A 15454-nucleotide genomic window follows, 5' to 3' on the forward strand; every position below is an offset into this window, starting at 1 on the left:
TCTCTGCCTCAGAATCAAACTCCAAGAAGACCTCATCTCTGCAATTTCTGGTGCTGGGCTAAGGGAAACCAAAGATGCTGGCTCTGACTCCCTGGGAAGGGCCGTGCAGAATACACACTCCCCTCTCACCACAGCGCACGAGCTTTTCTCTTCCCCTCAAGACAGCAGGAGGGGCTTCTTTCATGAACTTAAATCCCAGCTTAATTTGAAAAGGTCTCCACTTTCTTTTCCCAGGTCCTGGTTCCCCATGTCTTTTGGCAGCTTGAACCATTGAAGAACTTAGCCAGTGTCCCAGCAAGTTGCCCAACAATTGTGCTGGCTCTTAAACTTTTGTGTTCTGATAGAATCATGTCGATCCTGAAGACTCTGAGCTGCTAATCTCCTGTCCGTGGCATTCTTGGCCTTCTGACTGAGAATTAGCCTAGTGATTTTGTAGAATTAGAAGGAGTACTGGACTTGACCTTGGGAGATCTGGGTTCGGATCTCAGCTCTGCTCTTCAGTAGTGACCGCGTGACCTTGGGCAGAGAGATTTACCTTCCTGACCCTTAGTTTCTGATTTGTGAAATGAGGATGATAATAGTATCTAGGAGGAGGTAGATCTCCACTTGTTGGCAAAAATACCCTGATATACCTTTAAGTAAAAAGGAAGCTCTACAGTGTTGTGTCTAGTATGATTACATTTTTGGAAAAGGAAAGTCCATGTGCACGGAAAAGAGGCTGAAAAGGATATTCACAAAATGTATGGAGTTATCTCTGGGTAATAAAATGGCAACTGATGTGTAATTATTTTCTTTGAGTATTATTGTTTTTGTAATCAGAAATTAAAATACAAGAGCAAAATGAAAGGCATTTCCTTTTTTTAAAAAAAACAATGCACTTTCCTCAGGGTTTTGGCAGTTTAGTAGGAGAGGAACAAATCTCTGTAAGGCACTCGGGGAAGGGCTGGGTGAATAGCTCTAGCTAGGCTGCTGGGGGTCAGACTTTCTCGAATCACTGAAGGCTGAGTGGTGAGGAAGGCTTCAGCGAGGAAATGAAACTTTAGTTCTTGAGACGACAGAAAAAAACCAGACACACTTGATGATTTCAGGCAGGTATTTAGGTGCCTCACCAGCGTCATTTGTTCAGCATTCCAAAATGGTAGTGGCCAAAACCAATAACTTATCTTTAAACATCTCTGATGTGCTGGGGTCTTATGAAAATTTTGCCCTAGTCCCCATTTATTTATGTTTTCTTTTTTAGTAAATAAGATACTAGGAATCTTTTTTAACATTAGAATTAAGAATTCGGCAAATATTAAATGTATCCCCCAAAGAGCAGTATTCATATACATGTTGTGTAGATATACCCCCTTACACATATATTTATGTATTCATAGATATATGTATAATTTTCTTCCTTGTCTGTTGGTGTAAATATTAAAAGTGCAGCATAAGAGAGAAAACATTCAGATTCACGTGAACCAGCAGTCCTGAGTTTGGACACAGGCAAGAAGACAAAAACACGCTCTCCAGAAAGTAGTTTCCTTGGAGCTTGAGAACAACCGCTGGGCAAGCCCCTCATGATCTGATGCTGGGAGTTCCCGGTGCGAAGGGAGGGGCCGTCTGGTGACACAAAGCAGCTGGCCTGGCCAGTGGTGGTGGAGTCTATCGACCCCAAGTACACTGGCCATCGAAGTCTCAGCTTCTCTTTGTTTTGTCAATTTTAGATATAAATGGTTACAAAATGTTCTAGGAGAAGGGACATCCAGGGGAGCTCAAGAAAGATCAAAACAGCCTGCACGGGGGAGGAGGTGGGGCACAGCTGGAAGGCACCAAGCAGATTTGGGGTCTTCCGTGAAGGGCCACATCAAACCGTTCAGGTTGCTCTCTGGTCCCTTTTCCCTGCGCTCAACTCCAAGCCCGTCTGAGCTACTGAATGTATATGTGTTCTTAAGTCTTTGTGCCTGGAACGTGTTACAACTTTTCCATATAATGTGCTGCTTTGCATTCTTCTGGCAAACAGTTTCATCGTTGATAACTCCGCTCAAGCTCCCTTCCCTTATTCTCGCTTGACTGCTGCTTGTGTTTCAAAATCTCTTGCATTTTTAAAAATGGAAGTTATTTGTTTGCTTACCTCTTTGAATATTCTAAACAATTATTTTGAAGTCTTCTAAAAGACTATTCCATGGGATTAATTTCATCTGGTATGAATTCCTGCTCTGATATTATTGGCTGTCTTTGGAGCGTTAAGTTTCTTCCTGTGTTTTGGAATTGGGATTTGCAGTCTCACTTTGAGTGTGATGTTTTTGTTCATTATTTTCTCTCTCTCTCTCTCTCTCTCTCACACATTCTGTGCTCACCCAGGAGGTTTCCCTCAGTTGTCCCCAGTCCAGAATCAGCTCTAATGGAAGTTCAGGGTTTCTGCTCCAGGGTAGTATGGGGACGTTCCACACCCAGTCACCAGGCCGGTGGGCAGTTTGGTTCTGTTCCTCGTGATTGAGGCATTGTCTTCCTTCTGTAGCAATCCTGGATCTTGGTCCTATGAAACGGTAGTCCCAGGCAGTTGGGGAGAAACAAGTTTAACTCTGTGTGGGGATGGTGTGGAATCTTACCCCAGTCCTGCCTTTAAGCAGAGACCCTGCCTGTAACCCCTGTCCTGACATCTGTGCTTCCACAAGCCTCAAGTTCAGCCAGCTTGTCCCTGGATGTTTCTGTTCCCCTTCTGGTCCATCACGAATATGTCTTGGTTTCCATAGTGACTCTGCCTTTTTGTTCCCCATTTTGCATTTTCTCTGTATTGTGAACAGAGAGGGTATGTAGACTTTGAAGTAACTGCCGCTTTGACTGAATGGGTCTTCCCCTTTGAGTTACTGAATGTTTTCATAGGTCTGGAAATTATTCTCAGGTAGAGGTCATGCTCCACTCAGTCTGACAGAAAGACATTATTGAAGTTTCTCCCTGTCTGCTGAGAGTTCCAATAATTAGTGTAAGAGAGGACTGAAGACTCAGAGGTGTGGCCATCCGTGTGGGAATTTCACTTCTGCTCAGGAGCAGATTGAGAGCCTGCTGTCTTGGAAGTCTAGAGCTGGCTGCTTCAGCAAATCCCTCTCCAGCCGGTCAGTGTGTCCTGGGTCCGGCTCCTGCTGTACGTAGCAGGCTGTAGGGGCAGCCTGAGCGGCCAGAGCCTGAGGAGGCCTCCTGCTCCCCGGCTGTTTGGTTGCTTTTTTGCATCTCTAGTCCTTGCTCTGGTCAAGGGGACTTTTGGGGGTCTGGAGGCAGGGAGGGGGCAGAGGCAGTGTGACGGCCCGCCTGCTCCATTGCAGGACTTTGCACCCAGGTGGTGGATGGTGGCAGATAGGAAGGCAGTTCCCTGATGCCCTGACTCTGCTCTTGCCTGCACAGCAATCTGCACAAATGCCTGAAGGATTCAGGTCAATGTGTGGCGCCCATCTCTAATGTAGACCTTCCTCATAATGCTGGTTTCGTCATTTCAGAAGGCAGTTGGGTGAAGGAGGAATTCAACTGCATGGCATCTTGGAAGTACTCTTGATATTATGTCTTAAATGTCTCTGCATGCCTTACAGGACCTAGAACAGGGCAGAGGACAATAGCTATTTAGATCTTGTTTGACTGATTGAAAATCCAGATGATTTTCCTATTTGAAAACAAAAGGCTTAACTTCTCTTTGCAATAAATCGATGCAGACACACAATGTGTGGCCAATTCTGTGGTGCTTCTCTAAAGTGCCAGCCCCTTCTGTGGTGTCCTGTGTTTTTGTTGGGATCCTTCCAGTTGCAAGTGGCAGACACCCAGGAGAATTGATTGACTTCAGCGACTAGAGGATCCAGAGGTGAAACAGGCCACAGGCGCACCTGGATGTGGGACCAAGACAGCCACCAGTGGCCTCTCCTCCATTTCCTGATTCTGCTTTCCTGCTAGGCTGGCTTCATTCCTTTCTGCTGTTGGAGACAGTAGAGCACAATGGTTAAGAGCAAGCTCTGGAGGCTGACTGCTGTGTGACCTTGAGCAAGTTAACTAACCTCTCTGGGCCTCAGTTTCATCGTCTAGAGAAATATCGTGATAATAATGGGAATCCACTCATAAGTTGTTGAGAAGCTTACATTGGCCAGTGTGTGTTAACCTTCAGGGCAGTGCCTGGCCCACCGTAAGCACTGTGTGTGACTTGCCCTTGATGTTGTTGTTGTTTTCTCTCTACAGACTGGAGAAAAGGACATGGCCTTAGATGGTTGTGGACTTACATCATCGCAGCCCAGAGGAAAGAAGTTTTCTTTTGTCAGCATCCACGTACACAGGTCTCTGGGGGAATCTCATTTGCTTTTCTTGGTTCACATGCCCAGACCTTGGACCCATTGCCATGGGAGGGTTGAGGGTTACTGTGATTGACAGGTCCACCGTAATTACAGGGACTTGGGGACCAACAGCTCCCCAAAGAGGCGGGAGGCATTTTACTATTCACTCATCCACTTACGCATTGAATGTTGATTACTTGTCTGTTAGGGGCCAGGTTCCGTTCTAGCCTTGGGGTTACAGCAGTGGCAAGAGAGAAGAGTCCTCTGCCTTCATGGAACTTAACGTTCTGCTGATAGAACGAGGGGTCACGTGGCATACCAATGAATGAAAGGAAATATTGGATGTGATAAGTGCTGTGTTTAGCATAAAATAAGGAGATGTCTGGGAGGGTGACTCAGGGCTGGTCAGGAAAGGCATCTCTGACTGGGCCACCTTGAAGCTGAGTCCTGCGTGCCGGGAAGGAGCCACCGTGTGTAGATCTGCATGCGTTCCAGGCACATGGAGCAAGCTAGTTCAGTGTCCCCAAGGCAGGGACGAGCTCCGGGTGTTTGAGAATGACAGAGGCAGAAAGAGTGGCTGGAGCTCGCTAAGGCGAGGGAGAGGGGTATGCAGCCGGGTGGAATGGAGAGACACAGCCAGGGAGAATTCACTGCTGCTCTTAAGAAACTGACGTTGTCCAAAGAGCTTTCTGGCTGCCGAGAAGGGAGGTAGGCGTGAAAGCAGGGGAGGAGTCGGGAGGCTGCCGCCGTGTCCAGGTGAGGGAGGGGCAGCGTGGCAGCCAGCGAGTGGGGATGGGTCCAGATACGATTGGCAGCAGGCTGGGCAGGACTGGCAGGTGGACTGGACGTGGAGAAGGGATTCTAGGATGACGTCTGGGCTTCCGTTCTGAGCTGGTGGACGGCGGTGTCCTTTAAAAAGAAGGTGAAGATTGGAGGGGGGAAAGGGAAAGAAAATCTAGAGTTCTGTGTTAGATTTGCTGAGTTTACGGATTCTAGGCGATAACCAGGTGGAGAGAGCGAGTAGGCACTTAGAAGTGTTCCTCGGGAATTCGGGGGAGAGGGCAGGGCTGGGAATGGAGTCATCAGCAGGTAGATGATATTAAAACTGGGCAGGATGAGATCATCGTGGGAGCACGTGAAGATGGAGAGGAGATGGAGCCAGTGCAGAGCTGGGAAGGAGGAGGGAGGGAATGCAGGCAGAATTAAAGAATACTGTTCACCCCCTTTTCTGAGAAAGGTAAGGCATCTTTGGTGCAAAATTCTTTAAGGGAGTCTCGGTCAAAAAGAGAAGGGAAAGAATTCCTTTGGTCCTCCTGGCGGCTCACCTTCACTGGGCTACCTGAATGTTCCTGAAGCTGAACCGTTCAGCTTTGAACAATCTTGCTTAAGTTTCTCAGGCATTAATTTTATTGGTTAATTGACCTTTGCCCCAACTCTTCTGGGGTATTTTATTTCTGTTAAGCTTGCCATGGTTTTGCATCTTTTAGGAGTTTTTCAAAATTTAGGAGCTCTGGATTTGCATACTGTTCTCATGGAGGGGTCCTTTGCAGGTCCTGCTTCAATGGAGTTTGAGGGGTCAGGGAGGAGATTACTGGAACTCTGCACCCTCATTTCAACAACACAGTTATACATTTTGCTGTCTTATACAGCAGTCTGTGGGGGATTATGTTGAGTCATTTGAAGGTAGAATTCTGCAGCCGCAGAAGCATGAGAGCTGCAGTGACAGAGCATCAGCTTGTTGAAGGCAGAGCCCCTGCTTTGCACCCAGCAGACTCTCAGTAAACTTTTGTTGAATGGAGTTGCAGCAGAAGTCTGAAGCCTTGAAGGGTAGCAGCCCTAACACAGAGGCTGTGTTCCACAGGGATGCAGATTCTCAGCCTCTAATTGTACATCAGAGGTGATTACTATGGCTGCAAAAACTTCCTATGCAGCATGGAAACAATTACATTAAAATGCAGTTGGAAATTCCAGTAATCTCCTTGGAGTAGACAAATAAACTTTGAAATCGTTTACAAATGATGCACCAAGTCTGTGGGGCATCTGCTCATCGTAGGAGGAAAATGGGTTTCTTCCACGAGGCTTTTCATGTGATGGCATTGCTGCTTTCTTATGATGAGGAAGGAAAACAGGAGGAGCTTGCTGGGCCCACCCCATATTGGACCTGGAGTCCAGGCATCCTCAGTGTGTGTGTGTGTGTGTGTGTGTGTGTGTGTGTGTGTATGTGTGAGTGAGGATGCTGAGAGCCGGTCCTCCTGTCCAGGGCCGGCCTCTCACTGCTTGGAAACTGTTCTGGTGTGAGATGGGGGTAGGCGTGCTGGCTACCACTCAGCTCCTGGGAGGATGTTTTCTCAGCTTTGCCTTTTCGAGTCTGGTGACAGGAGGCTGCCCTTTGACAGGCTTTGATGACAAGCCAAGAAGCTAGGAGAGCGTGTCCCAGACATACTCTCCTGGCGTGTCCTTATGCTTGGCCCCCAAGCCAAGAAGGAGGCGATTCAGAGTGGCCACATTGTATGTGAGGGGCACATTCCTGAAGGCCTTGCCTAATTCAAATCTTACATAATTCAAGACTAATTTTCTTATAAATAACTCTTTGATAAATAAAATTATTAGAGTGTGTAAAGTGGAGAGAATGCATTCTTGAAGTGTGTAAATTTCTACTTTTGGAGTCTGGGGCATATTATATGACATTCTTGGGCGGCCATGTCAGCAGAAAAATTTCCATTATCCTTGAATATATATGACTAATTTTTGCAAACTTAAAGGTGCAACTGCTTTATTGCTGCTTTTACTTTTCTAGCATTCTCTGTGGTCATTGTCTTAGTGCTGCCTGCTAAATTAACAGTGGTGCTTGTCTGGTTTTCTTCATAGGATGTTATCACATCTCATTTCTGTTCCAAGGTATTATTGCTGCTTATCACTTAATGAATGCTTGGGTGATATTGTTCTAAGATATAGAAAAGATTTTCAGTTATAATAATAGTAAACGTTGACGAACCCACACAAGTTGTGAGCGCAAATACAACAGCATGATTTACGGGATATTGTTAAAAGATGGTGGGCTGTTCTGCTTAATAGCTAAAATGGTTCTAACATGTGATCTTAATGTGAAACATAGTTTATAATCCCTTCAGCCAGATAGCTTGGAAATGATGTGATCCCAGAGGAATTTTCAAAAACGGTTTGAGGACTCACATTGTTTCAAACTTTGTATACAAAGTTAATTTTTAAAATTTTGTGCTATTTCATATTTGGAGGATTCAGATTCACAGAGCATTCATGCTAGTATTAGCTAGGATTCTTTCGGTTGTAGATTATGGAACAGCTAACTCAAAATCTCTTAAATAAATGAGGGATTGTATTGTAAGGATACCAGTGTATCTCAGAGAAGCCTCGGGGCCCTGTACCTGGGCCTCAGGAAGAGTTGGAACCGGGGCCTTCAAAGCTGTCAGTGCTTCTTCCCTCAATTTTTTCTTTCGTTTCTACAAAGCTGGCTACACCACTTGTGGGGTCCTGTGCAAAGTGAAGTGTGTGTCCCTTTGTTCAAAAAACAGAAAAAAGATTTTCCTTATTTACATAGCCTTTTTTAAAAAAATAAATTCCACAAACATTTAATAATAAACTCTGTGCCAGATTCCGTGCTAGGTAGCAGGGCGGTGGGTGGGTGGGTGGTTACCACGGGGAGGAGACGTGGGCCATGTCTTCTGTCTCATGTAGCTCCCAGTCCAGTGAGGGTCTAGAAAGAGGTGTCATCCAATTTCAAGTTGCAGGCTGGAGCGATGAAGGCATTCGTAAGCCCTGCTGTCTTCAGCATTGGGAGTTGCCCATCCTACTTTGCTTTAAACCTTCCAGGTCAACCTTAATATGAGGACGTTGTTAATAGGTTGAATTCATTTCTGCTCTCAAGGATCTTAACTTTTCCAAAAAAGCTTACTGGTCAATCTATGCATTCCTTTGCAGGAAATACCTGCTTTTTACCTACCACAGAAAAAGTAAGAATACTGCTTGCAAAGAACTGGGAGTAAAAGTACCCAGGGATGTCCATAGCCTTTCTTTAAACCTATTATGGGTTTTTTATTTGCCATTTAATTCTGGTGTCTCCAGGGCACGGGGATACTTGCAGGGCAAGTGCGACGCGACCCTCATTTAGTGTGGGCACTGTGACTCAGTGTGTGAGATGTATGTACCCCTCCCACCCTCTCTGCGTGGGGAGGAGGGTAACAGGGGGGTCACTGACTAGGGACAGGAGAGGGGACAGCCCAGAATCCATTCAGGGAAGGCGGGGAGGTGGCAGGAGGCTCTGAGCCTGTGTTGCACGGTCCATTGTCCCATCAGACTCCATTACTGTATAAGTTTCCTAGAGGTGCTGTAACAAGTACCACATGTGTGGCTTAGACAACAGAATTTATTGTCTCACAGTTCTGGAAGCTAGATATCTGCAGGGTTAGTTCCTTTTGAGGGCTGTGGGGAAGAAGCTGTTCCACGCCCCTCTCTCAGCTCCTGGTGGTCTTAGACGGTCTTTGATTTGTAGAAGGTGATCTCTGTGTGCCTTCACATCATCCTCTTTTTGTGTGTGTCTGTCTCTGTGTTCAAATTTCCTTTTTATAAGGATGCCAGACATGTTGGATTAAGTCCCACCTCATTCCAGTATGACCTCATCTTAATTTAACTAATTACATCTGCAACAGCCTTATTTCCAAATAAGGGCACATTCTGAGACGCTGGGAGTTAGGACTTCAACATAGAAATTTTGGGGGGGACAGAGCTCAACCCAGACCACTTAGAAAACCGAAACTCAAAGATACAACAATTAAAGAATTTCAAAATGGCAACTGCCCAGCATTAACCCCCAGGCGTGGGCTCCCCTTGGGATCTCGGGGCCCTGGGGGCTGCACAGAGCATTCACCCTCCGTGCCCAGCATGGCCCACGTGGCAGAAAATATGACTCTTTAGATTTAACTCCTTGGAGAGAGATGACTCTACCCTCTGACTCCTGGGTACACATGTTACAGGGCTTTATCTCTGAGCCTGCAGTTGGCACTAGGGCCCCCAGCAGAAACCCTCAGGCGCTGTCGAGTCTGTGTTCCAAAGACAGCTATCAGAAAGCAGTCACACCCACCCACTGCCCATCCACTGTCCCCTCCCTGACCAGAGCTTACTAACAGCTGGCAAAACTATCTCCACTTCCATCACCAACACCCACCACCTGCCCTACCCCCAGACTTCATAAGCAGGGACATTGTCTTTGTGGGAACTGCGGTGGGATCCTGGCTGGTCTCTCCTAGCAACACAGAGGGCATCAACAACTAGTCTGGGTGAGCTACAGATGAAGCCAGAACCCCTAGTCATGAGCCTGTAACCATGGGCAGTTAACTGTCCTGCTCCCTCCCCCAAGCCAGGTCAGGGAAGTGAGGGGAGGAGTTACCCCAGTGCCAGACTAGACTCCCCCTGCAGGGTGCAAGAGTGGGAGGAGGAGTGAAGGAGGAGTCCACCTCTACTGGCTGGCACAGAAGCCACCCTGTGTGTTGAGGGAGCAGCAGAGCAGAGAAAGCAAGGACAGCTCTGATGGGGGCTCTGGAACAGGCAGGTTTCATTTAGAGCAACGCTGAGTGTACAGTGCCCGACATGATGGTGGACCTGTGATGACCAGATACCCCATGGGACAGGAAGAGGAACTTGAAAAAAAAACAAGCAGAATCCAGGGGAGACCGACAGGGGGGCTCGCTCCTTAGCTACACTGGACAGGAGTTTGCATATACCGTGCTGTAGAATCTACTATAGGGTACAGAAATAGGATGATATCTCTATTTTTGCGTACATGTTTCTGCATAAGGTTAAAAGTTTAGCTCCTTCCAGGAATGGCAGGTGAGGTATTGTCAGTGAGTCTTTTTGACATGTTCCCTCTTTCATATATGACGATATACAGTTATCTAAGATGGGTATGCTCTGCCTGACATTTTTTCTGCCTGAGTTTACTGAATATTACAAAAGCAGTTGCTAAATCCTGTTCGTTTAACCTCTGTAATTCCCTAATATCTGTTCATTTTATCAGACACTTCAGGAAGCTCTCCCTGCTTCTGGCCTCTCCCCACATTTCTCAGTCCTTCAATGGAAATGACTTTGCTAGAAAGAAAGCATTCTATTGAGTGACTTCTCATTAATGCTTGAATGACTGACAGGCCCATGATAATCCTGGAAGTTATTTGCATTTTAAAGTAAGGGTTAGTTAACCCATGACTTTTTAAATAGTGGGTTTTCAAACTGCTTAATAAATACACGTGCAAGATGTCAGATCTAAGGTGGAAATGGTTTGGGGCAGGGAGGAAACCTGTCACCAGGCTGACCCTGCCCGTCATTACTCAGAGTTAGGTCCCCGTTGCAGACTGCTTGGGCTCCTGCTAACTTGGTGAATTGGACTAGTTACTCATCTATAAAAGGGGCTAATAATATAGAATTTCCCTATTTTGTTATTGTGAGGATTATATATGATAATTCCACATTTTTTTTTTTTAAACTTCAGCCACGAGAGTTTTTTAAATTTTATTTATTTACTTATTTATTTATGGCTGTGTTGGGTCTTCGTTTCTGTGTGAGGGCTTTCTCTAGTTGCGGCGAGCGGGGGTCACTCTTCATCGCAGTGCGCGGGCCTCTCACTATTGCGGCCTCTTGTTGCGGAGCACAGGCTCCAGACGCGCAGGCTCAGTAATTGTGGCTCACGGGCCCAGTTGCTCCGTGGCATGTGGGATCTTCCCGGACCGGGGCACGAACCCGTGTCCCCTGCGTTGGCAGGCAGATTCTCAACCACTGCGCCACCAGGGAAGCCCTCCACATATTTATTTAGCAGAATATCTGGCACAGATTTGGTGTTCAGTAGATGTTAGCTATTGTTATCATCATCATCATCATCATCATCATTGTGTGCCTGCTTTTCAATACTTTGTCCCTTCCTCTGTTTTTAAAGATGTTACTTTTGTGTTTATTTGTTTATTTTTTCTTTGTGATTGGTGGCATGACAAAGGGAGGAGATCAATGGTTGCATGTGTTTGCTCCTGGGATCTCCATTTAAAAAACTATTTAAATCAATTTGTCTCTCTATGTTGTAGCCTGCTGTCTTGACATCTGGTAGGGCATGTTCCCTATTTGTTCGTTTTCAGTACAGTCTTCACTGTTTTGGCCCATTACTCTTTGATATAACTTTTAGACTCAGTTTGTTAAATTTCACACAAAAAGTTGGAATTTTGGTTGGAATGGCATTAAATCTATATATAAATTTGCAAGAAAATTGATATTTTTACAAAACTGAGCCCTCTAACCCTAAGCATTTATTAAGGCATTGTTTACTATCTTCAGTGTAGTTTTTATTATTTCCTCCATAAAAGGGTTTTCATATCTTATGTTAGATTGATTCCTAAATATTTTATATTTTTGATGGTATAGTAAATGATATCTATTTTAAAATTTTATTTTAAAACTCTTCCTGGATTGTTTGGAAATATAATTGACCTTTAAATATTGATTTTGTATACAACAGCCTTGTTAAGTTAACTTATTAATTCTAATGGTTGTCTTTAACTTCTTTTGGGCTTTCTCCTTGGGAATCATACCACATTTGGATGATGACATTTTTGTTTCTGACTTTCAACTTTATATCTACTATTTCTTTTTCTTGCCTTACAGCACTGGCTATGATTTATAGGACATTAGTCAATTGAAGATGTGAGAATGGACATTCTTGTCTTGCCTGGATTTTAAAGGGAAAGATGTCTCCGGTAGATTTTTTTAAATAGAAAGTCAAAGAAATTATCTTCTATTATTAGCTTGCCAACTTAATTGTATTATTATGGGTGGGTATTAAAGTCTATTAAATGCTTTTTATATATTTGTTGAAATATTGATCATTATATATTATATTTTATACATTGCTGGATTCAGTTTGTTAGTATATTAATTTTTCAGTAATATCCTTATTAAATTTTATAATTAAAGTCAGCCAGACCTTGTGAAATGATTGGGGGGGTGTTCTCTTTTCTACTGTTCCCTGGAATGTTTTATCTAAGACTGCAATTATTTGTTCCATAAATATTTGGTAGATCTTGTTTGTAAATCATCTGGGCCTGGTTTGATGGGTTATGTTTTGTGAGTGTATATGTAGTGTGAGGTATTTAAAATTCAGATTCCATTTATTTCTCAGTTTTTGGACCATTAGAGTTTAGTTTTTTCTTAAGTCAATTTTGGCAAGCTGTGTTTTTTTAGGAATTTGTCTGTTTTCTCTGTTATCAGATTTATTGACATGAAGGTATTCATATGAATATATGCCACATTTTTTTCTTTCCTACATGTTTACTCATGCCAGATCCCTTCATTTTTTGGAAGCATTCTTACCAGAAGTTTGTTGATTTTATTGAGCTTCTTAAAGAGCTAACTACTGGCTTTGTTTTATATTTTATTAATTTCTGTTTATAATCTTTATTATTTTCTTCCTCCTACTTTCTTTAGATTTATTCTGGCATTTTCTCTTAGTTTTTAAACTGAGTGGTTAGCTCATTAATATTCAGCCTTTTTTCTTTTCTTTTAAAGGCATTTTGGCCTAGAAATTTTCCTATTAAAATAGAATTATCTTCATCTTACATGCTCTATGTCCCACATGAGATGTTAGTTGCTTTTTAATCATGCAATTCTATATATATTCTGATTTTGTTTTTGACCCCTGAGTTAATTAGATGCACATTTCTTAATTCCCAAACCTATGGGTGTTTCTAGTTATCTTTTTATTGAATTTTAAATTTTATTGCATTGTGATCTGAGCAGATCAGAGAATGTGATCTGTATGATACCAATACTGAGAAGTATATTGTGGTTTATTTTATGGCCAAATATGTGTCAATTTTCATAAGTGTTCCTTGTACATGTAGTTAGAAATAATGTGTATTCCCTAGTACTTGGATTTAATGTTCTGTATTCATCTGTCAGATCAAATTTCTCATGGTATGTCCTTATGAAGGGCAATTTGGCATTATGTAACAAAATTACAAATGCATTTTCTCATTATTTCAGTATTTTCAGTTGCAGATATAAGGTAAATGCTGATATACTTTTCCAATTTCCATAACAAATTCTTTGTTATGCAAAGATACAATTGGTTTATTATAGTGCCTATTATAGCAAAAACAACTTAAGTGCCCATTAATAGGGGGCTGTTCGTAGAAACTAGATTTCAGCTTTACAACTGGCTACTATGTAGCTATAAAAAAGAATCATCAGGAGAATTCCAATTAATAAATGTAGAAGGAATAAGGGAAAGAGAACATATCCATTAGAACATCACAGTAATAGTTGCTGCAGGCAAGATACAGATCAGTGCTAACATTAGTGGATGAAACTTTAAGGAGAAACAGGTTATTTCATAGCCTCAAATTATCTGTCTCAAAATATTTATTAACTACTGTGGTGCTCACAAATCAAGAAATGAGCATAGCCTAGATGAAAAAATTTATGAAATTACTAAAGGACATGAAAGGAGGCTTGAGCAAATGGAAAGATATACAAAATGACAAAGATGTCAGTTATTCATAAATAGGATTGCTATGTCTTCTTGGTGGATTGACCCCTTTATTATTATACACTGTCCTTTTCTGTCCCTGGCAATTATCTTTGCTCTGACATCTGCTTTTACCTGATGATAATATAGCCACTTCTGCTTTCTTTTGACTAGGATTTGCATGGTGTATCTTTTTCCAATTGTTTTACTTTCAACTTACCTCTATCATTATATGTGAATTGAGTTTATTTTAGATAGCACCTAGTTAGAATATATTTTTTTCAGCCACTCTGCTGATCTTTGTTAGTTGGTATATTTAGACCATTTACACTTAATGTGACTATATGTTAAGGCTTAAGTCTGACATTTTATATTTTTGATTTCTGTTTGTTCCTCTATATTTCATTTCTTTGTTTTCTTTTTTTTTTCACCTTCTTGTGGGTTAAACTTATTTTTAGAATTTATTTTGATTTACCTATGGTGTGTGTGAGTATACCTTTTCGAATAAAATTTTTAGTGGTTGCTTATGGCATTAAAATATACATAAATAACTTATCACAATTTACTAGTTTGAGTGAAGTATAGACACCTTATCTCTTTTTAAGTCTCTTTACCCACGCCCACTTAAAACTGCCTTAAATGTTTCTTCTATATACTTTGAGAGCCACATCAAACAATGTTTAGATAACTTAAGAGAAGGAGAAAGTCTGTGGTATTTACCCATATTTTTGCTCTTTCCATTGTTCTTATTGCCTTCCTTCCTGATGTTCTAAGATTACTTTTTAAAAATCATTTTCCTTCTGTTTAGAGAAATTCTCTTAATCATTCTTTTAGGATAGATCTGCTGGTAACAGACTTTCTTAGTTTTCCCTCACCTGAGAATGTCTTTATTTACCTTTTGTTTCTGAAAGAGAAATTTGCTGGCTGTAGAATTTAGGGTTGACAGTTCTTTTCTTTCAGCAATTGAAAAATGTTTTTTACTTCCTTCTGGCCTTCATGGTATCTGATGAGAAATCCACTGTCATTTAAATTATTTTACCATATAGATAAGGTGTGCTTTTTTCTCATTGCTTTTGAAATATATTCTTTGTCTTTAATTTGAGAAGTTTCATTATAATGCATCTTGGTGTGGATTGCTTTGGGTTTATCCCGTCTGGAGTCTCTCAAAATCTGGAATTTGGAAGTTTACATCTTTTGCCAAATTTGGGAAATTTTCAGCTTTATTTCTTTGAGTATTTTTTAACAAATCCTTTTTTCATTTCCTTCTGGGATTCTGAAAATACAAATATTAGACCTTTTGTTGTTGTCCACATGCCCCTGAGGCTCTGTTAATTTTTTTAGTCTAACTTCTCTGTGTTGTTCAGATTGGGTAATTTCTACTGTTCTAAGTTCACCAATTCTTCCCTCTGTTTTTTGCCATTCTGCTGTTGAGCCCATCCCATTGAGTTTTTATTTTGGCTCTCATATTCTTCAGTTCTAAAATATCCATTTGGTTCTACTTTATATGTTTTATTTCTTGGTGAGACTTACTATTTTTTCATTTGTTACAAGTGTGCTCATAATTACTCGTTGAAGTATTTTCATGATGGCTACTTTGAAATATTTTTCAGATAATTCCAACATCTGTGTC

Source organism: Balaenoptera borealis (assembly GCF_965194805.1).
Source record: "Balaenoptera borealis genome assembly, chromosome: 15".
Classification (NCBI taxonomy): domain Eukaryota; kingdom Metazoa; phylum Chordata; class Mammalia; order Artiodactyla; family Balaenopteridae; genus Balaenoptera; species Balaenoptera borealis.